The sequence below is a fragment of the Barbus barbus genome (assembly GCF_936440315.1).
Source record: "Barbus barbus genome assembly, chromosome: 1".
Classification (NCBI taxonomy): domain Eukaryota; kingdom Metazoa; phylum Chordata; class Actinopteri; order Cypriniformes; family Cyprinidae; genus Barbus; species Barbus barbus.
This window is the reverse complement of record NC_136729.1, coordinates 27,855,123-27,879,891: the sequence shown is the minus strand read 5'-3', so window position 1 is coordinate 27,879,891 and position 24,769 is coordinate 27,855,123. Positions and strand designations below refer to the sequence as shown.

Sequence of the window (24,769 nt, the reverse complement as noted above, 5' to 3'; positions counted from 1 at the left end):
GAATCATTTAGACTTTATTCTCGTAGTATTTCGACTTTATTCTTGTAGTATTTCGACTTTATTCTCGTAATATTTCAACTTTATTCTCGTAGTATTTTGACTTTATTCTTGAATCATTTCGACTTTATTCTCGTAATATTTCGACTTTATTCTCGTAATATTTCAACTTTATTCTCGTAGTATTTCGACTTTATTCTTGTAGTATTTCGACTTTATTCTCGTAATATTTCAACTTTATTCTCGTAGTATTTTGACTTTATTCTCGTAGTATTTCGACTTTATTCTCGTAATATTTCAACTTTATTCTCGTAGTATTTCGACTTTATTCTCGTAGTATTTCGACTTTATTCTCGTAATATTTCAGCTTTATTCTCGTAATATTTCAACTTTATTCTCGTAGTATTTCGACTTTATTCTTGTAGTATTTCGACTTTATTCTCGTAGTATTTCAACTTTATTCTCGTAGTATTTCGACTTTATTCTTGTAGTATTTCGACTTTATTCTCGTAATATTTCAACTTTATTCTCGTAGTATTTCGACTTTATTCTCATAGTATTTCGACTTTATTCTCGTAGTATTTTGACTTTATTCTTGAATCATTTCGACTTTATTCTCGTAATATTTAGACTATTCTCGTAGTATTTCAACTTTATTCTCGTAATATTTCGACTTTATTCTCGTAGTATTTCGACTTTATTCACGAAACATTTCGACTTTATTCTCTTTATTCTCATAATATTTTAACTTTATTCTTGAAATATTTTGACTTTATTCTCGTAATCTTATTTTTTAACGTGGCACTAAAACACCATTGTATAAAATACACTGTAGGATATAAAAAATAACTTGCTGTCAATAGAACAAAATATTGTGATTAATCTTATGATTTGTCATGATAGGTCAAGTTATACTTCATCCTTTTCTTAGCACTCAGCAGCTGCAATGATGCACAAATAACATTCAAGCAATGATATATGACACACAAAATATAAATTAAACAATGTATGTATTAAGATTAAATTCTCATGTTGTGCATAGCTACCTTTCAAAAAATGTATATATCGTGAAAAACTGCATTTTTTTTGTAAATTATTTCACAAAGTGAAACCTTCATATATATTTTAGTAAATAAATAAATAAATAAAACGTTTTCACCATATTCAAATTTTCTGAGATGCACCTGTACATAGTGAGAATATTTTTCATATGCTTTTATAACATCTGAATGCCAGACCCTCAGTATTACTGACATTTGATTCTCTTTTTGTTCCTTCCCACCACACCAAATTGCCAATTTCAGTTTCTCTGTGCGATATCCTGCTGCACGGCAAACAAAGCTCCAGTGAAGCACATCAGATTTAAAGCCTGATGTGTCCATCCAAGAGAAAAGCAAACAAAAAGAGAGACAAAGGGAGTGAAATGGCCTACTTGTTTGTGTGAAAATGCGTTATGTGTGTGTGTGTGTGTGTGTGTGTGTGAGGTGAGCTACATTAACCAGGTTCATGGGCGCTTCCAGTAAAGTGAAACAGTCTTATGCCTCTGACCTCAGCGTGAGCAGACCACAGAGTGCTAGAAAGAGTAAGAGCGAATAGCAGCAGGGTAATTGGATCTCGGTATGGTTAACCATATCAGACTGTCAGTGAGAGCGGAAACGGGATGCTAGAATTGGTTTAAGCTGCCACCCCAGGCTTACACATGAGAGATGAACACAGAGAGAGGGCTTTGTGGTGGGCACAAAGGTCTCTGTTATATACACATATTTTTTGTCTACATACAAAAGATGTAAAGATGGGTTACAAAGATTAAAAAAAAAATAATAATACTGTTATTTAGCAAGGATGCATTAAATGGATAAAAAAATACAGTTAATATATTTGTAATGATAAAAAATATTTCAGTTTCAAATAATTCATCAAAGAATCCTTAAAAATATGTTTCTACAACAAAATTAAACTGTTTTCAAAATTGATAAGTAAATGTTTCTTGAGCAGCAAATCAGCATATTAGAATGATTTCTGAAGAATTGTGACACTGAAGATTCAGCTTTACCGTCACATTCTAAAACATTAATTAAAATATAAGACATTTATTTTAAATTGTAGTCGTTTTCACAATTATTATGTTTTTTCTTCTTCTGTGTTTTTGATTAAATGAATGCCGCGTTTGTGAGCATAAGAGGCTTCTTTAAAAAACATTGATGACCCTAAAACTCCACTTCATAATTTTCCAGAACTGACTGGAATCCAATATTTATTGACTACAAAATTCATACAGTACCTAATTTTTCTAACACAACCCAAATGTTGACAATTTAAGGTACATGCTTTCAAAATGGTCACTATTGTATGAAAAGGAGCAACATAGAGAAAAAAAAGCAGCACTGCTTTGGAACAAAGTTTTTTTTTATAAATATGAATTATAAATATATTACTTGTAAATATATATATATATATTGGTATTTGCTCCTGATATTTCATTTATGGGCATCTTGTGGGTCATTCTCTCATGGAATGATTTGTTGAATTAAGCTGCCATTTGTGGAGGTGAATTATTTCTGATGCTTCTACAATCGTTGGCTATATAATAAACTGATCTATCAGCAGCAGCTGTATCGAAGAGTCTCCCATATACTCAGAGATCCACTCCCTCACCTCCTCCGTCAGGCTTCAGTGAAGTGATGAGGGCTAATTAACACACCACCTGCTCAACTGGAGGTGATGATACCAGGGAAAATGGCTAAGCATGACTGAGACCCATTAAAGGAGTGAGTAAACACCAAGAAAGTGGTTCAGATAAAATCAGTCTAGTTTCATTCTCCTAACGTTTCTCTGTCTGCTCTTGTTTCTCTTCTCGTGTCATGGTGGTAATCATACCATATCATGAGCACGAAAAACGCCTCTTCATATGGACTCTGAATAACAAGATCTGTGAAGGGGGTCATTCTTTATTTTTGCCTCTGCATCTCTAGTTGGCTGAGATTAGAGACTGCTGATACATCAAGCAGTTGAAGTTATCAACCAAAAATAGATGTTAACAGATACATTTGTTTAAATGTTACAATTATTAGTAGTGCATACTAGCAAAAAATGTCAACATGTCAAGGGTTCAAATTTATATAATTTATAAAATAAAATAAAGTAAATGTATGTCAGTGTAGCAGATTGCAATTAATGTAGACAATGTAGAGTCACAAAATGTTTAAGTGAAATTATATCCTACAAATGTTATATATTAGTGCTGTCAAACGATTAATCGCATCAAAATGAAAAGTTTTTGTTTACATAATATATGTGTGTGTACTGTGTATATTTATTGTATACTGTATATGAATACAAAAACCTGCATTTATATATTTAAGAAAATGTTTATATATTAAATATATTTATATATAATATAAATATATAAATGTATATACATGTAAATATTTAAAAAATATATACTGTATGTGTGTGTATTGTGAGACGTGTCCTGGGCACCTATCAGCGTCGCCCTGGAAACAGAGAAGAATCACCTGCACGCAATCACCGCGGGCTGATCGGACCCAGCTGACGCTACTCAGGAGAGGGCTACAAAAGCTGGGACACAACAGAGCTCGGGGAGCAACGACTCCAGAAGGCAGCCACCTAATGTGTTTCTGTGTTTTCCAGAGAGCAGTTGACCGATCAGCCCGCCACACGAGCACTGGACACCGAACCCACTGCACGCAGCCGGCCGGCGAAGAGGATCACGCACCACGGAAGAATCAGCACGGACACGTTGGCACCTTCACCTCACTTTATTGGTTTAATAAACACACCCTCCGGGGTCTTATTTGCACAGCAACCTGTCGTGTGATTCTTCAGCCCGCCACACTGGTGGAGAATGCGGGCATATTGCTGAAGGATCACCGACAACCCACAATCACTGTCCCCTCATATTTCTTTCCTTGTTTTCTGTTCCATGGATTTCCCAACAGGCGGCGTCTCCTCCCCAGCCATGGAGGAACTCTTGAAACACCTCACGGAGATAAGCATAAGGCAACAACAGATCGTCGAGCACATGGCCACCCGGCAAGGAGAAACGGAGCGTGAGGTCGCCGCACTCCGCTTCGCGGCCGCTCAGCGGGTTCCGCTACCAGACCCCCGCGTGCGTGCAACCCAGCTCTTGCCGAAGAGGACCATCCACGACGACATCGAGCACTATCTGAGCATGTTCGAGTCCATCGCCACACGGGAGGATTGGCCACGAGAAGACTGGGCTCAGATACTGGCACCACTACTCACTGGGGAACCTCAGCAGGCATATTTTTCCCTGTCCGCAAATCAAGCAGGCTCATATGATGAACTCCGTAAGGACATCCTGGCCCGTGTAGGTCTGTCCCCCATCGCCGCGGCCCAACTTTTCAGAGCATGGGAGTATAATGGCCGATTACCAGCCCGCGCCCAGGCAGCCGAGCTCACCCGTCTCGCACATCATTGGTTGCTCGCCGGGAACCCTACTGCGGCCCAAGTAGCGGAGCGTGTCGTCGTGGACCGGTACCTGCACGCACTTCCACGACCCCTTCGGCAGGCCGTTGGTATGCGGAACCCGCAGTCCATAGGAGGTCTGGTGGAAGCCATAGAGCTGGCCGAGGCGACCCAACGACGAGAGGCTGGGGAGCGAGCTCCGCCGTTTCCCCGGAGGGTGTTCCAGGAGCGACGCGCGCCAGAGGGCACCCAGCGCACAGCCAACAGGCCTGCAGTTCCCGGCAGGCAAGATGAGCAGATGCCGATGGAACCACCACGCTCGCCCACTCGTGCCTGGCTGGCAGGCTGTGTGCTTCACCAAGAGCCACCACGAGCGGCGCCTCAGGCCCAAGTGACCATCAATGGCCGGCCATATCCAGCCCTCCTCGATTCTGGCAGTGCGGTGAGTCTGGTCCAAGCCTCGTTGTTTCCCCCGCGGATAGGAGTCAAGGCTCGCCTGCCCCTCACGTGTGTTCATGGTGACACCCGCGATGTGCCAACTCGACAGGTCACGATCTCCGCAAGCCCGGGCACCTGGCCCCTGGAAGTAGGGGTAGTAAAGGATCTGCCGGTCCCAGTGCTTTTGGGGAGAGATTGGCCGGGATTTGAGGAACTTCTCGCCGAGGTAACACAGCCTGCCAGCCCTGCCGGGAACTGCCGAAAACGAAAGAAACCCCGCCGAGGTCCCCGACGGCGCACCGCTCTCCTAGCCTCAGACAGCGCCAGAGATGGTGAGTCCCCCTCCCATAATTCTAACCTTTTTTATGATGTCTTTCAGCAGGTTAGGGGAGGGGGAGACTTTGCAAAGGAGCAGCTTGGGGACGATCGGCTGAAGAATTGCTGGATGCAAGTGAGAGTGGTTGAGGGAAAGGACGTCCAACCGCCACCACATCCAACTCCTCACTTTGTTGTCCAAAACGGCCTGTTGTACTGTGTCGCTCAGCGGAGAGGGGAGGAAGTAAAACTGTTGGTGGTGCCCCGCTCCAAAACAGAGACCATCCTGGAGCTTGCCCATTCTCATCCCATGGCAGGGCACTTGGGGGCCCACAACACAGCTCAACGCATCCGAGACAGATTTCACTGGCCCGGGCTGGATGCGGAAGTCAAGCGGTTTTGCCAGGCATGCCCGGAGTGCCAGAGGACGTCGCCACAAACACCTCCCCCATCTCCGCTGGTTCCGCTTCCCATCATCGAGGTGCCCTTTGAGCGGATAGGAATGGATCTGGTGGGGCCGCTGCCAAAGTCTGCCCGGGGACATGAACACATATTAGTCATTGTGGATTATGCCACCCGGTACCCTGAAGCCATCCCCCTGCGGAAAGCCACATCCAAGGCCATCGCCCAGGAGCTTTTCCTGCTGTGTAACCGGGTCGGCATACCCCGAGAGATACTGACCGACCAGGGCACCCCCTTCATGTCCCGGACGATGGCTGACCTCTGCCGCCTCCTGCAGATAAAACAGCTCCGTACCACCGTCTACCACCCTCAGACCGATGGGCTGGTCGAACGATTCAACAAGACGTTGAAGCAGATGCTCCGTCGTGTGGCTGCGGACGACCATCGGGATTGGGACCAAATGCTGCCGTACGTCCTGTTCGGCATCCGGGAAGTCCCCCAGGCCTCCACCGGGTTTACTCCATTTGAACTTCTGTTCGGGCGACAGCCCCGTGGCCTGCTCGATGTCGCCAAAGAGGCCTGGGAGCAGCAGCCAGCCGCCCATCGGTCCATGATCGAGCACGTGAGAATGATGAGGGAAAGGGTAGACCGTGTCATGCCACTCGTCCGGGAGCATCTGGTCGCTGCCCAAGAGGCGCAACGTCGTCACTACGACCGGGCGGCCCAACCACGGGAGTTTCAACCAGGTGACTATGTCTTGGTTCTCGTCCCCACAGCCAATTCTTAGCCAAGTGGCAGGGCCCCTACATCATCACCGAAAAAGTGGGGCCCGTAACCTATCGGGAACGCCAACCTGGACGGAGAAAGGAGACTCAACTGTATCACATCAACCTGTTGAAGCGTTGGGAGGGGACGAGAACCCAGGTGGCAGCCTTGGCCACCGCGTCTCCCGTGGTTGTCGACGTCAGCCCCCACCTGTCAGCCGCCCAGAAGACGTAGCTCCAACATCTGGTCGGTCAGTTCTCTGATGTGTTCTCCCCACTCCCTGGGCGGACACAGGTCCTCCAACATGACGTCCGCACACCACCAGGGACTATGGTGCGCCAGCGGCCCTACAGAATCCCAGAGGCCCGGCGACACGCTGTGGAGGAGGAGGTCCAGGAGATGCTGAAGTTAGGTGTCATCGAGCCCTCCCGCAGTCCCTGGTCCAGTCCGATAGTCATGGTCCCAAAACCGGACGGCACCCTCCGGTTCTGTAACGACTTCCGCCGCCTAAACCAGGTCTCCGAGTTTGATGGATACCCGATGCCGCGAGTCGACGAGCTGCTGGAGCGGCTGGGGAGAGCCCGGTTCATACCGACGCTCGACCTCACCAAGGGCTACTGGCAGGTACCATTAACAGAGACTGCAAAGCCGAAGACCGCCTTCTCCACCCCCAGTGGCCACTGGCAGTACCGGGTTCTCCCCTTCAGGCTGCACGGGGCTCCAGCTACTTTCCAGCGGATGATGGACATCCTGCTGAGGCCCCATCAGCCGTACGCAGCCGCCTACATCGATGATGTCGTCATCCACTCGGAGACCTGGGAGGACCACCTGGAGCGGCTCCGGAGGGTGCTTCTTGAGCTGCGGCGGGCTGGGCTCACCGCCAACCCCAAGAAATGCCACCTCGCCCTACCTGAAGCAAAATATCTTGGATTCCAGGTGGGCCGAGGTTTGATCCGTCCGCAGGAAAAGGTGGCAGCGATCCTCTCAGCACCGAGGCCCACCTCGAAGAAACAGGTACGGGCCTTTTTTGGGTTGGCTGATTATTAGAGATGTTTTATCCCTAACTTCTCCTCCTTAGCGACTGCCCTGACAGACCTGACCAAGAAGGGACAGCCGGAGAAGGTGAGGTGGGGACCCAAGGAGGAGGAAGCGTTCAACAGGGTGAAGGCAGCGCTCACCTCTGAGCCTGTACTGCGTGCTCCTGACTTTAACTGTCCCTTCTTGTTGCAGACGGACGCATCCGACACCGGGTTGGGAGCCGTGTCGTCCCAGGTGCAGGACGGTGAGGAACACCCGGTGGTCTACATCAGCCGGAAGCTGTCCACCACTGAACAACGGTATGCCGCGGTAGAGAAGGAGGCGTTGGCCGTCAAGTGGGCAGTCCTGGAGCTGAAATACTACCTCCTGGGCCGTAAGTTCACGCTTCTCACCGATCATGCCCCGCTACAGTGGATGGCCCGAGCGAAGGACACCAACGCTCGCGTGACCCGATGGTTCCTGGCGCTCCAGGACTTCCACTTTGACGTTGGCGACATTGCCGCCAACGCGGACGGTCTCTCCCGCCTGTGGGCAGCTTTCGCAGGTCTGTCAGGGTCTTTCCCTCCTCCAGCCCCCACCTCCCCCCTCGCTCGGGGGACCAGGACGACGCTTAGGGGAGGGAGTGTGAGACGTGTCCGGGCACCTATCAGCGTCGCCCTGGAAACAGAGAAGAATCACCTGCACGCAATCACCGCGGGCTGATCGGACCCAGCTGACGCTACTCAGGAGAGGGCTACAAAAGCTGGGACACAACAGAGCTCGGGGAGCAACGACTCCAGAAGGCAGCCACCTAATGTGTTTCTGTGTTTTCCAGAGAGCAGTTGACCGATCAGCCCGCCACCCGAGCACTGGACACCGAACCCACTACACGCAGCCGGCCGGCGAAGAGGATCACGCACCACGGAAGAATCAGCACGGACACGTTGGCACCTTCACCTCACTTTATTGGTTTAATAAACACACCCTCCGGGGTCTTATTTGCACAGCAACCTGTCGTGTGATTCTTCAGCCCGCCACAGTATTTAAATAAAAATAATAAATATATACAGCACACCTACATGTATTCTGTAAACAAAAACTTTTATTTTGGATGCGATTAATCGTTTGACAGTCTATATATATTTATTTAGAGTGGTGGCCAAAATTGTAAGAACACCTGACAGATCTGAAAATATTGACCTTTTTTGCCACCAGAACATGATTTCATTTCATAATGTTCATGAAACATGCAGATGGTTACTCTAAGCAGAACAAATATTAGATGAAGTGAGTCGTACTGTTTTATTTTATTTTTTTTATCCACTTTTAACTTTAATATTTTGTATGTCTACCTTTTGCAGCAATTACAGCAGCACATCTCTGGCATAGTGTCAATATATTTCCTAAGAACTTCAACACTAATGCTATACATCCCATGCCTTCTACAACTCAAGCCAAAGGCTTTCCTTTGAATGTACAATAGATCTGTCCAGTTTATTTTCCTGCTCTCCACAAATTTGCTCAATGGGGTTGAGGTCCAGACTTTGAGGGGGCCAGTCCATCATTTTCAATGTTCCAGCAGATTCCTTCCATCGCAGGTAGTTCTGGCAATAGCTCATTTTATGGGTATATATTTGCTTAGTGCTTTATGTGGAAGCCCATTTCTGTCACAGAAGGAAAAAAATGTGATATATTTATGACTATTTCTTTGTGGTGAAAATGAGCTTCCATAGCTTTAGTATTTTTATATTTCTATACCTAAAGTGATTTGAGGTTTAAAACAACTTTTGACATTTAATTAGTATTTTTTGTTAAAAATAAATCGTTATTTTTTTTGTGAGTGCAAGAAAATTTGCACGTCAACACACACATCAACTCAACATACCAATCCAGATATCAGCACAGGTGGAGACCACCGCAAACAGGACTCCGTGCCTGGACACTTCACACCAACACCATAAGCAGGTCAACCAGTATTGACAGCTTGGCTGAGTGCTGATAACCCCACAATGCTCTGGCACATGTCCCTGAGAATACTGCACTCAGATATACTATGGCACCACTATGTCTAAGAATTACACACTTCAGCAGTCTCTCCATCTAAACTTGGCAATGATGGCCAATGACTACATCCTTTGGACTGTATACAAATGCATTATGCAGTCTTTTCATTAGGTTGCACCTTATATTGTGTTACATTATAAGATTGATTCACAGACATACACAAAGCCAAACAGAAACTCCCCCTGCAGTGTAGCATTCTGAGTCCACTTCAACCCATATACTAAGTTAAACAAAACCACTTGTAATTTGTAATTCACTAAATTGTCATGGCAGACACCCAAATCCACTATAATTTTATAATTAATACTGTTTTTGTGTCATGAAATTAGTTTTTTTTGTTGTTGTTTTTTTGTAAGAATGTACTTGTTTAAACTTCAAATATGCAGTTTGTTAATAAAGATAACATCTATTTGAAAATTTGCTTCGGTGTTTTCGGAGACATGAGCTCCAGGGCGTCAGCGGCTGTTTAGTGCTCATAAACCCACCGAGAGCGCCTTACCTTTGCCAGATCTTCTGGAATTTGCCACTGGCTTTGATGTCTCTATGGTGTCTAAGAATGAAATATAATTCGTTTTGGGTAAATCTCGCGGGTAGTCTATTTGTTCCAGAGCAAATCGTTTTGGCTGAGGGCAAAATCCCTCTAGCAACTTTTATGATGGCTGTTGTTGTTTATTAAATAGTATTATTATTCAATAAGTAATATCTTATATAATATATATATTATATAATAGTAGTATTTAATAATAGTGTTTAGTATTGGGAAATGGTGCGTGTTCGTGATGGTGATTTTAGTTACATTGTTCCACTATTAGATGGCGACAAGTGACTGTTTTTTTATGAGTGAACCAGCACTAAATACTTTTATATTGAAAGAGGCTGAAACACTGTTCTAAACAAGGAAGTTATTTTTAGTTTTAACAACATGATTGTACCAGGAGAAAAGGGCAAACAACTGAAGCAGAAACAACAGAATTATCAGTTAGAATCAGGGATAATTACTTTTCACAAGGGATGTACAGGCAATTCTGTCAGCATTATCACCATTTCTGTCTAAAATGGAAATATTTAAATTTCTTCAAACAGTTATTAAAACACCTTTAGTTGTATTGTCAGTCGTAGCAAAAGAGACCACCTCGTAATATTTATTATTGCATCAATGAACTTCATCCATCCAAAAATGAGCTTTCTGGATCAAAGCAATGTCAACCTATTTTCGTCGTAAGAGTTGTAAAAAACTTGTACGTTTATGGGGGCCATTTAAACCATTGACATTACAACTTATTATATTAATTTCAGTTATTACTATCAAACAAATAAGTGAACTGAACAAATGAAAGAAAGTTTTGCCACTGCAAATTAACTCAAGTCTGCCTTTAAAAACCCATTAACATAAAGAAAACCCACCCCATAAAACTTTTACAGACTGGGGTGAAAACCCCAGCCTGCCGCCCTCCCGTCTTAATCAGTGACAGTAGCATGACAGCCAGAACAATTCTTTAGAACACCGCCATTAGCCCTATTATAAGAGAACAGAATAACTTTGAATTCACACGAGTGATAAAGAATGTATACTGTATGTATGAGAGCTGGACAGCACAGGCTTTGAGGCAGGCTGGAGAGACACCGTCTGGGCCTTTGGCTTTCCTTATCTTCTGTTTCCTGAAGACTTTGCTTACATCTTCTTCACAGATCTTGATTACAGGCTGAGAAACAGTAGGGGGGAGGGAGGGGGAAGGTGTTGATGGCTGTGTTGTGAGACGGTCAGTGGGTGTAGGGTGTCAGACCAGGCTTTTGTATTTCAAATCTGCAATAAAACTTGTTCAAGTCTTCAGCCAGTTGTTGATTGGCCTCGGTGCTGGAGGGAGGGGTCTTGTAACTGGGGATGGCTTTCAGGCCTTTCCACATTGATGTGGAGTCGTTGCTTGAAAGTGGGGTTAAAAAAAAGAAAAAGAGTATGTGTACTTTCCATAACGAGGAAACGAACATAAATAATTGTATCATGTACATTGAAAACTGTACATTAGTGATACCAAGTTTCCTAGCTTACATGAAGAACTGCCAGTAGCCGATTGATACATGAAGTTCTAGATCAGTAAATCAGAAGTCGAGTCACTCGGTATTATCAAACCCTTATGCCACGTCCATCCCAGGAGAATGAGGAGCGGGAATGGAGCTCAGGAATTGACGCGCTTTGTCCAGTGAGCGCATTAGTTTGGTCTCGCCGTGTTTCATGACGATCTTCAGAGTAGCAGGATACTGAAGAAAGGTCTGCAGACCTACCTTTTTCAATTCATTCCGTATTGCACTGAAGGAGCTCCGCTTCTTTGCCGTCGCGGGAGAGAAGTCGGGGAAGAAGCTCAACATCGCACCATCACCCGCTTTCACAGGACCGTGGCGTCTTGCTTCATTAAGAATCAAATTCCTGTCATTGTAGCATAACAGTTTGAAGAGAAACACTCGAGGTTTGGAATGATCCGTTGAAGCTCTGGAGTAAACTCGTTCGATCTCGATATCTCTGCCCGCAAGTGATGTGATCAAAATCGCCAGTGACCGTTTCAGAAAGCCAATCGGGTCATCCTTCTCGGCCCCTTCAGGTAGTCCCAGTAGGCGGAGATTACTGCATCTGCTGCGGTCTTGTAAATCAGTCACCTGCTGCTCGAGGGCATCCAGACGGCCAGTGTGTTCGCCGATCACTTTTTTTCTGCTCTCTCTGTTCCCCGATTAAAAAGTCAACTTTAGAGCATATATTCTGGATTGTAGTCACGTGAGAGGTAAATTCGGTGCGCATTGCTGCTAATTCAGCCTTCAAAATGCCCTCAAATCGCTTTATAGTGACCGCCATATTGTCTTCAATGTCGGCTCAGCCCACCGTGGCTGTTGCTTTTGTTTTCTTCTTAATTAGCAAGGATGATGGTGTGACATCTCCAGACCAAGTACAACCGAAAAAACTACCCCAAATGTAAAAGAAGACGAACAACAGTAAAAGACGGTAATATACACGGAGCTCAGCTAATGTGCGAGTTGGCTCATGAAAGCGTCACGTGATCCCCTAGTTTGCACAAGGTTTTTAAAGACACTCCGTTGTTGCTTCTTTTACACACTCTTGCCGTCGAACTGTTGTATAAAGGCAATATCACACTCGCAGCCATGTGATATGGCTGTATATTGGCACACTGGTATTACCTACAGCAGAATCACAGCCGTACCGATATACAGTCATATCGCACTTCTACTCGTGTGATATTGCTCATATGAACTTTAGCTCCATTGATTGGATGGAGGCAGATCTGAATGTAAGATTGCAGTCAATTGTAAGAAACTTGCAGGGTTTAAGTGAACTAAATATTTGAAAAAAGTCTGGCAGACGTTACCAGAGAGAAATCTTACATTTCACATAAAGATATGCATGAGTGAACTTTTCATAATAAGATCCATAACAAGGATTTAAAAAAAAAAAAGACAGGGTGGATTTTACCTCCATGGTGACTTGAAAAAAACTGATTGATTCTGATCAGGTCATGCTGGATCAGGTCTAAGGGTTTGATTTATAGATACGGTGACCATACGGGCCATTTTTACGGGACGCGTCCTTGCCAGGATTTCTATATTGCCTAAATATCCAGATTTTGGCTGTTTGCACTGTGCAGGTCGATTGTTGTGTGACGTTCATGAGATATGCTATAGAGAGCAGAGCAGACGGCTCCTTATGCTTTCAAATCGCTCTTGCGCATACCTTGGTGTCTTTTGTGATCGGTGCGCAGTGACGCTTCTAGTTAAACGACAAACACGTGCACATATTTGCATCGCTTTGATCATTCTCTGTAGATCTCACCATAGCAGGGCTATGATTGGTAGATTATGTACAATACCTGCATGTTATTGGTCAAACTATTTTGGATGTTTTAAGTAATATTAAAATCCTGGCCAGGACGTGTCCCGTATGAACAGCACATATGGCCACCCTATTTATAGGCTTGGTTCAAGATTCAACTTTAATTTCCATGTCGACCTCTACTCTTACAGCCTGATACAGTTGTGCTCATTTAAAGGTTCACAACACCTGCTGTGTCACCTGTAATCAATATGAATAAGACGTCTGTTGTTACCCTGGTTACCCTCAGCGGTGTGTTCCCCTGCTCCTCATACATAAATAATGACTCTGATCGAGAATCCTCCATGTACGAGTGTGCGCGTGAGGTGCTATTAAGATGAAAGCACATTCAAAATGTCGACGCCTGCCCTGTGATGAATCACAGGAAAAGAATATAAAAGCTAATTTGGCTTTTTGTCAGTGATAAGAAGATATAGCACAGAGATCTGTTAGGGCTTTCTATATCCCTCCGTGTGAGTGTTACATAAAGCTGTTCGCTCTCTTCAGAACAAGGTGAGAACTGTTTTGCACCATCCTGCTTCCTCTGTTAAGGAGCCAGGCTCCTCAGGGACCCCTCCACACACACTTATTGAGATGCCACCTCAACTGACAATAATTCATTAATCAGGCTATGCAAATGTCACAGCCCAGTCATGGCTGTGACTCTAATTTCATCTATCCATATCCATAAATAATAAACATCCGGCATTTGCTTTAATGCCCCCCCCCCCCCCCCACAATTGTTGTTCCCAAGAACAAATATGAGCATCAGTTGTTTTTGCACCTTGGGCTAATGAAGCTCCCACTTCCCCAGAGAGTATGAAGAACAACACCTGCGGATGACAGGAAAATAGTATACAGTCTCTGTCATTCCACACCCAATCTTTAAAATAAATTTGTATAATAAAATAGCTAAAATTTAAATGTAAAAATAAATGTCACAAACAGAGCCAGGACAAACAGGTAAGTAGTAAAAAGGTGAGAGAAGCAGGTGAGTGACTTGAAGCAATGTCCAATACTGAGTGTCACGGCAGGGAACTGAATAGAGTCTCTTTGTGGGAAGTCGTGGCCTAATGGTTAGAGAGTCGGACTGCTCCGGGTGTATGTTCACGATGTGTGTGTTCACTGCTGTGTGTGTGCACTTTGGATGGGTTAAATGCAGAGCACGAATTCTGAGTATGGGTCACCATACTTGGCTGTATGTCACGTCACTTTCACTTTCACAGGATACTTGGAGATCGTGAGCCCTGGAGTACAGGAGTCAACGCTGGAGGATCGTAGGAGAAGTTCTGGGAAACAACAAGGTAAGTAATTCACAGGATAGTGCGAATGGAGTCTGGTAACTGTTCAGGGTAGTGAACCGTAGACCGGACGATGAGTGTCAGAGAGAAGCACTACCCCCTCCTCCAGGGGCGGTTCCAGACTAGGGCTGGGTATCGAGTTCGATACTTTTTAGGCACAGACCAAATTACCTCGATACCACCGAGTATCGAAAAACGTCTTGTCGTTCGGTACCAAATTTCGATACCTAAGGGGTTAAGCTCATCACCGTCAGTGAGCCAATAAGCCTGCAGCACTAGGTGTGTTTGACTAGAAGTTGCGTGGCGTTGATAGATCAGTGTTTGACATCCGCGAGAGCAATTCGAAAGCGTACGGAGCAGTCTGCTCTCTATATCGCGCAGTTTGTTTATTATACATAGACTGAAGCGTCTGCCGCCTAACTTAATGAGGACATAAACACATGAACAACATCTCCAGAAGTGCTGTGAGAGTCAATTAATGAGCATTTTACCGTTTGATTTGAGTAAAACTAACGTCATATCATATACACACAGAACTGTAAAGGTATTCCAGGCAACCCGTCAAAATAAAAGTTCGGTTTCACTTGGAAGACACTGCGGCAGAAATATATTAATATTGTTCAGCGGACAGTACATACTGCTACTATTAAAATTATTAAAACTTTATTATTATTTTTTTTAGTAATGATCACACAACAGTTATTCCATTTTTATTTTATTTTAACAGTAAACCCCCTTTGTTTGCCAAAATAAACTTCGATTTTCAATAATTTAAAAGAAAAATGAAATTAATGTTCATTTAATGTTCTTCATTTGAAAACCAGATACAGAACACAGAATTTCTGAGGAAAAATAAAGCATTTCATTAGGCTATTTTAAGAATAAATTTAAATAAACTAAGTTGTTTTTATGCATTCAAATAATTATACATACTACACCAGAATTTAATAACAATAAAACATATGGTGAAAGAAAATAAAACACCCACTTATGAAAGTGGATGAAGATTTTACATTTCTTGAAGTCTTTAACAACCTAGAAATGATGATGTGTTTTAAAATGAACACGCACTAATGTAAACGTAGCCTAACAGATGTGTAAACTGAAAACAATTTGAACTTTATTAAAATTATTTATTTATTGTGTTGGCTATATTTTGTTCCTTTGTGCAGTGGCTCAGGAAATGAGGCTTTGAGTCTATAAATATCAACATTAAAAAATAGTTTTTTGAGATAATGTAATCTTATTAAAACTGATTTCATAAAACTGGTATCGAAAAAAGTATCGTTCAGGAACCGGTGTCGAACTCAAGGTATCGTATCGGTATCGAAAATTTTTGAACGATACCCAGCCCTATTCCAGACACCCTCATGCGGCGACGGGTGCGACCACGGCCTCTGTGTGCGGGACGATCAGGGTGGACGTGATGAAATTCCTGTAGTAACATTGGATTGAGGATATCGTCCCGGGCCACTCAGGATTGCTCTTCTGGTCCGTAGCCCTCCCAATCCACAAGATACTCCAGCCGGCCACCCCGTCGCCACGAGTCCATGATGTTTCGGTCCTGGTACACGGATGGCTAATCCAGAATCTCTGGAGCAGGAGGCTCATCCGGCTCATGTTGATCTGGAGTGGAAGAGCATGGTTGAAATAGGGAAACGTGGAATGTGGGGTGAATTAGATACTTGGGTGGTAGTTGGAGCTGGTAGGTGACCTCGTTGATCTGCCTCTGGATCATGAACGGACCAATATAGCGGGGACTCAGCTTCTTGCAGGGCAGGCGGAGTCGCAGTTCCCGCGTGGACAACCATACCCGGTCTCCAGGGTGGTAGATGGGAGTTGGGGCACTTCGGGCATCCGCAAAGCTCTTATGTCTCCGCATTGCCCGCTCGAGGTGGATGTGAGCTGAGTCCCACACTCTCCCGCTCGCCCGGAACCAGTAGTCTACAGCTGGAAACTTCGACGGCTCTCCCGTCCACGGGAAGAGCGGGGGTTGGTAGCCGAGTATGCACTGAAACAGCGTGAGGCCAGTGGTGTTCTGTCGGTGGGAATTCTGTGCATACTCAGCCCACGGGAGGAAGCGGCTCCAGCTGTACTGATCTTCCTGGCAGTATGCCCGGCGGTACCGTCCGAGTTCCTGGATCTTCCGCTCAGCCTGGCCGTTCATCTGCGGATGGGAACTGGAGGACAAGCTCACCGTGACTCCTAGCAGGCGAAAGAAGGCTTTCCACACATGGGAGATGAACTGTGGACCACGATCTGAGACAATATCCTCTGGTACTCCGAAGTTCATGAAGACATGGTGGAATAGCTGTTCAGCTGTCTCCAGGGCCGTAGGCAGTCCACGGAGGGGAATTAACTTGTATGCCTTCGAGAAGCGGTCCACTGCCACTAGTATACAGGTGTGACCTTCAGATTCAGGTAGGTCCGAAATAAATTCCCATGTGTGACCAGGGTCGATGAGGAATGGGGAGAGGTACGAGCTTGCCCACCGGAAGGTGACGAGGAGTCGAAGACATGGCACAGACTGAGCAACTGCGGACGTACCTGTTGATGTCACGGGACATACTGGACCACCAATACTGAGCTTGGAGGAGCGAGAGGGTCCGTTGGCTGCCTGGATGTCCAGAGCCCGGTAAATCATGAACAGAGCCCAGAAGGGATTGCCGTTAGGATGATGGGACGAAAGTCCTCCCTTCTGGGCCTCCCAGCAGAGTGGGTTCAGTAAGAGTGGCGGTTCTGATGTCCTTGTCGATGTCCCAGACGATGGGGTTGACAATGAGGGCTGGAGGGAGAATCTCTTACTGATAATAAACGTTTGAATGACAGCATCAAAAAATGTCTGAAATGAAAAAATATTAAGCAGCACAACTTTTTTCGACATTAAACATAATAAATGCTTCTTTAGCACCAAATTAGCCCATTAAAATGATTTCTGAAGAATCACGTGAAGAATCATAGCTTTGCCATCATAGGAATAAATTACAACATTTTAAAATATATTAAAATACAAAAGTTATTTTAAATTGTAATAACATTTCACAATATAACAGTTTGTACTGTACTTTTGATCAAACAAATGCAGCCTTGGCAATTTTAAAAGATTTGGATTCAGTTCTAACGGCAGTGCAGAGAACGAGTGAGCATGATCACCCCTTCCTCTTTATTACTAGGCTTTATTTTTTTATTTTTTTTACACAAAATATACATGAATGAACATCTCACCTCTCACGTAATCGCACAATTCAACTGCAGAAAGACATGTTTAAAACAGCTTGTAAACAAAATGTCACATAGCATTTCATTTACCTCAGACAAGTCATCAGTGTCCACAGCTCCTTATTTGCTAGATAAATTAAGTCTAGTGAAGAGCATTTTGTTAAATATTCGACTATACTTAATTTTACTTGACCTGTTTAAAGGTAAAAAAAGAGCAATTTGTTCCGTAAACCATTGTTAAATTAAAACAAAAAAAGCAATTTGTTTAGTTTTTTTCCTCCTGCTGTACCGAAACCATACCATACTTGTGTACTGTTACACCCCTAATAGATTACACTGTATCTATATCTATCTATCTATCTATCTATCTATCTATCTATCTATATATATATATATATATATATATATATATATATACACACACACAGTATATCCACACACACACAAATACATTGCAGAGTGTATGCGTGTTTCTGGGATCTGCCTAGCTTTCTCCAGCTCTGCGGAAGTGGCACTTCACGGGCTCCCCAGGTGAGCAGTTCCCAGGTGCCATCTGTGGCCATAGCCCCTCCCTGCCAGTCCCACAGAGACACAAGCACAGCCACACAAACACACTGCCATTTTGTAGAAATGGGCTTGCACTTACACCCACTGCGCTAATAGCTCCTCATTCCAAAGTCCTGAAGACATCAAAGAACAGCATAGCAGTGGACTCCAAGTTAGAGTCCACATATGTGCATGTAGAATAAACTGGCAGGTTCCCAAATGTGGCATGTGGAAATGCCTAGGTAGCCCAGTCCCTCCGCAGCATAATGGTCCTATGCCAGTCCACATATACACACACAGACAATTGGCTTCCTGTACGAACACATTTTTTGTAGCTATGTTGCTTTAACTGTGAAGACGGAGAGCCCCGAGTTTGTAATAGGGTGGGCTGCAATGTGCCAGTGGTGATAAATGCACATTATGATGTGACTGGTGGCTCGTCTCCTCTGATCTGAAGAGTGATTCCGCTCCTGCTCATTTCTGGCACAGATGAATGAAGGCCAGCAGAGAGCCAGGCAGTGATGGAGAGCTCCGTTCAGCTTCAGTGTCTTAGCAGCTGTAACACCTCCTCCTCTTTCAAAACACTCCAAATTCACAGATATCATACAAAACACTACAGAACATAGAACACTGGAATTGAAGTCTTACAATGAAAGAAGCCCCCTCTATAAAAGTAGCAAAATCACATTTTAAGCAAAGCATTATCACACAAGCAAGGGTGCTGTAGTTGCAAAAATCAGCATGGCTGTAATTCAGCCACAGGTAATCCACAGCCACATGGCGGAGCTAGGGTAGGCCACCCCACTCACAACTGCTACTTCTGTCTATTTTCTCTTGACAAGAATTACGTTTATTTAAAGGCAGAACATCTTTACGAGCCCATCAAAATGGGAGACTTGCGAGCTGTTATACTGTGCTCATAGCATGTGCTCTGTATTATATTAAAGTGCTAACTACGAGTATGCAATGTCATAGTTATGTCATCAGTCATGTCATGAAGTTACCAAAAAGGCAATTTATGTTGCCTTAAAACTGTGCATGTAAGTATTTGTTATATATGAGTCACTTAAGAGCAAATACAGTGGTTTTCCAAACTGTCCTGGAGCAGCCCAGCACTGTCTCCCTCATCTAACACACCAGATTCAACTTGTCAGCTCATTAGTAGAGACTTTAAGACCTGTAGTGGGTCAGAAAAGGTAAAGAGTTGTGGGAAATACGATGCGCCACGTTCAACAGCGGCAGCTCTTAAAGCAGCCAAAATAACCTAATAACCAGCTGCTGTGATGTCTGTTCATCAAAGAGTAAAAAAGAGGAAATCAATAACATTTGTAGATTTAAGGATTCATCTATATTTAATTTAGAATTTAGTGTTTGATAGCTTTATTTCATTTCAGGATATATCCTACTTGCTGAAAGGCACAGGTAGCTAAATATGACATTCAACATAATGGGTTTATGTAGTGATTGTTTTAAGTTCACTTAAATTAGAAGTTGTTATTTTTTAGAAGTTGTTATGGCTATAGTCAATGGGTAAAATAAGGAAAAAGAAAACTTCCTAGAGACATCAATAGTGTTGGAATCAGCGATACTCACCTTCAGTAATAAAAAAGATGCCATTAAACAAATATTTAAAATATACTGTATTTGTGTTGCTTCTACATTCATTTGAAGATTGAATTTGAAATTAGTGCAATATAAATGTATATTTAAAAACTTTAATGTTAGGTGGGATTAAGCACAATTAAATTTAATAAAAAAATGTGCTTTTTAAAAAAAAAAAAAAATGTAGTAAAAATACAGCAGTAGTAAAAATACTAATATTTTAAACTTATAACTACAAACCATCGGCCAGAAGCAAAGTTTTTAAAAATCTTTGTGGTGAGCTAAGGAAAGATTAGTCAGATATATCTGGGACGGCATGAGGGTGAATAAATGATGAGAGAATTAAAATTTTTCAGTGGAGTATCCCTTTAACACTACATGCCTGTGAGCAACACACAGTAGCTGTGTACCTGAATAAATTATAGTTGTTGAACTAATGAGTTGAACGGCCGATTCAATAACTCATTCATTAAGGTTCACTTGTTTCAATCATGAATGAATCAGTGTTGTCTTTGTTGAATGATTGATTCAATGACTCGCTCAACAAATTGGCCAATGAATGATTTAATGGATTTATATGAGAGCTAGTGAAAAATCCCCAACGCTAACACATAAACTGACACAAACACAGACAAACAAATAATCTATACTCTTGAAACTCTGCTTGGCCAATCAGATTGGAGGACTGGAACTAATTGCACAACAGGGTCACAGGAAGATGTTTTGGGTTGGGGGTACTGAAGCGGCTTACGTACAATATTACGCACAATGTCAAAAGTGTACAGAATAGTGATAAGTCTGATATCGTACTAATTCACAATGTCTATCAAGAAATAAGTGAGGGAATAAACAATAATGAACAATTAAAAATATATATTTTTACTGATTTTAAATGTACCCTCATAATTTCTTCATAGAAATGTGTTTCCAATCCTGTAAAAACAGGGGGGGGGGGGGGCTGCAACACCCCTGTACTTCTCATGCCTCTGCTGTAGAATAATAAGATAGTTTGTTTCCATAAACATTGTTTCATTGGATGAAGACTTTTCAATGCAGAACAAAATATGTTCAAGTGTGTGTAGTGGTAATCTTCCATCATCTTACCGCATCCTCTCACAGAGGTGTGTGGGTATGGACTGCTGGTCTCTAATTAAATTGCGTATCTGGACTGAGGGTTGGATATCTCTCCCAAACAGAATTACACACTATTCAGTAATTCTTAATAGGCCTCCAGGCCAGCACTAATATTCTATATCAGTCATAATTTGCTTTTTAATAGGAGGAGGCCCTGCTCTTTCAGGTAGCTCTTGCTCCCAGGGAGAGGTAATTTCACCCTGTTCAAAAGCCCCTTCACAGAGCTTCACCAGAGGGCTCTGCCAGCCTAATGGAACTGTCATAGAGATGTAAATAACATTGGCACTCTGTGAAACAAGCCATGAAGGGCAGGCAAGTTGAGCACAAGCATGACCCTAACTAAACCTTTCCTCTCTGATATTTAACACACACACACACACACACACACACACAGACAGTCACATGCTTAACAATTTAGAAATTTGTTATGCAACCAAGGAAGCACTTAAGTATTGAGAAAATGATAAATAACTTAACTAGACAGAATCACTTTGAAAGCAGATTAACTGACTCAGCAGTCAGGTCAACCAGAAGTGATTGTTCTGCATGAAGTCACAAGTCAACCTTGACTTTAGTCAAAGTTCGAGTCAACGTCTTTGACAGTGGCACGCAACAGTTTTTATTTAGAGCAGGGGCACATTTACACGCAATGCATTCAATAATGTTTAAAGTATATATCCGGGCAGTGTTTTAAATTTAAAGGGGGATAAGAGGGCAAAATGGGCGGGTTGTGACATCAAACTCATGAATATTAATTAGCTAATGCTTAAATCGCAAGGTATTTTTCCTAGACTGTCTGTTCAGCCATGTAACCTAATATTCATGAGCTCAGCCTTCACCTTGGGTCCATTCATAAAAATTTGGTTCATGTATGCTTAAATTGTACAACCTTGTAGATACGCTGTCAAGGTATGAGTAACTTCAGATAAATTTTACATTTGCTCATATATTTAAACACTAACATAACTGATTTTGATAAGTAGTCAAAATGATGATGGGCTAATCTGGTCTGTAGTTCATATATGAAACCTACAGTATAAAAACTGAAATTTGAAATTTTCAAAAATGAAAATTCTGTCATCATTTATTCACCCTCCAGTAGTTCCAAACCTGTATGAATTTCTTTGTTCTGCCGAACACAAAAGAAGATATTTTGAAGAAAGTTTGTAACCAGGCTGTTTTGGGGCACCATTGACTTCCATAGTAGGAAAAAAAAAATGCTATGGGAGTCAATGGTGCCCCATAACTGCTCTGTTTCCTACATTCTTCAGAATATCTTCCTTTGTGTTCAGCAGAACAAAGACAGGTTTGGATTGGAACTACTGGAGGGTAAATGATGACAGAATTTTCATTTTTGGGTGAACTGTCCCTTTAAATCTAGTCTTCTTACATTACATCTTTTCACTAACATATTGCACTTTTCATAAAACCTGAACTCATATGAAAGGTTACTTTGGCATGTTAAATAAATGGGTGTAGAAGAGCACATTTGACTTTTTTTAAATGTGTATAGGAGATTATGATCCACACTCACGAGAACAGTTTTCTTCTTATGTTTTATTTTACATTCATTGCTGATGGGAAAAGACACAAACGTTTCGGCTAAAAGCCTTACTAAGAAGGCTACAAAGCTACAGTACTGTTAAAAGTTTTAGGCACTTGTGTAAAAATGTTGTAAAATGAGCATGCTGTCAAAATTAATGTCATAAATAGATTTTGTTTATCAATTAACTTCTATTAACTAAATTAAATCAACATTTAGTGAGACTTTCCTTTGTGTTTAAAGCAGCTTTTTCCCTAGGTGCACTTGTGCATAGTTTTTCAGGTAGCTTTGCAGGTAGGTTTCTTGAAGCATTTTGGAGACGTTGCCACAGTTCTTCTGGATTTAGTCTGTCTCTGTTTGTTCTGTTTCTTCATGTCATTCCAGACAGACTGATGATCAGATCAGATCTCTGTGTGGAGCACTGGCTGTTTTCAGACTCCTTGTGCAAACAAAATTCTCCCTGGATTATTACAATTAATGGCAAAACGAATGTTTAGAAATGTAAACTGATATTTCCTACTGACACACTACAGCAAAATATATAAATAACAGACTTAAACCCATTTTTCAGCTGGTGAAAATACTAGTGTTCTAATAATTTTGGTCACCACCAGGGCCGTATTATCCATAGACGGGATTGGGCGAGTGCCCTGGAGCACCAGCCAATAGGGGGGCACCAAATGATTAAGATAATGACTAGACCTTTAAAAATATTTTTCATATTTTGTATATATATATTACTTTGCTGGAAGAGATGCAGATGCATAGAAAATAAACAGTTAATGATCAAATATATTCATATAGAATATAAAATATATGCATATAAAAATTGTGATTGGGTCAGGTCACAGTGTATTTGCCACCTCCCCCCAGTCAGAGTTGAGCATATTAAATTGACAAATGGATAGGCAGCATCAGATTAGAGGTTGTGCGAAACGTAAATTTAAAAAAGAGAAAATATCACGACACATAGCCAGGGCTCTACAGTGCAACTGAAAAGTACTGCGTGCGACTATCAAAAAATATTTAGGAGCAACCTGTGCGACTAACCCGATCAGAATAGGCTTTTTGTGTTTATGTTCAGGGGAGCTTCAAAGATTTCTACTTGCGTGTTTTTGCAGTGTTGAGTAATGTATCGCAGACATATGTTGATTCCTTGAATGCAATGTTAATCAGAATCCACTCACTGCTCAAAATACTGGAGTTTTGTTCATTGCTGAGTTATGCAAGTTCACACGCACTTCAAATGTGGTCACCCTAGGGCACTACACTGTGTTAATCCGGGCCTAGCCACCACTGTATCTTTGTTTGAGTAGGCTAAAGGTGAGAGTTCATGCAATACATTCCACAATCGCAATAACGTCATAAGGGGTATTTGAGTTCTAATATCATCGATTTTTTAAAGGAATTCATTACTTCTCCATCAGAAGCTATACATTCCAAAATCCCTATGACCTCCTAATTTTTGAATGTTCCTAATACCTTCATAATAACTTTAAATTATACACTTCTGTTATGAAGTCATAAAAATATCATATAAAGTCTATCCCAAAGGAGGTTATAATGGTTTTAGAGTTTGCTTAAAATAAAATAATATAATTTATAGACCCCAAATGGATAGATTATAGTATACAGAGTATAGTTATAATGACTCCAGGATGTACAGATATCCCTGAGGTCATAATTTTGAAATGTATCGCCTCAGCTAATGATTTGGTATTGATTTTGTAATGCATTACAAGGTTATGAAGTTCCTTAGTTTACGCACGCAATCAAATTGCTTTTGCAGTGCTCTTATGAGGAATACATGCTAAAAACAGCAATGGCTATCTGAGCTGCTTCCAAAATGTTAGGATCCGGTTTTGAAATCCACCTTAAAATCATAGTTTTGCAATGAGATCTTATAAACAAAAAAACTCTCACTCTGAGACATCCCTCTGTGACGGGCTCCCCTACCCGAGGAGTATTTTATGGGTCGCTGTGTGAAGGCAGGCAGGATAAACGGCAAGGAAGGGAACTGACAGATTCTTTGAAGATGCCAATTAGACAAGCTGCCATTTAGATCAAACACACAAAGCTTTTTCAGTGCAAAGCCATGGCATTTAT

The 24,769-nt window shown here is 42.5% G+C and overlaps 1 protein-coding gene across 1 annotated transcript in view; it reads right to left on the bottom strand.

Annotated features, from left to right (window-relative positions):
* The window catches only part of LOC306872629 (protein BEAN1-like), a 72,565-nt gene that overhangs the window by 2,519 nt on the left and 45,277 nt on the right, over positions 1-24,769 (bottom strand). The window lies entirely within an intron of this gene.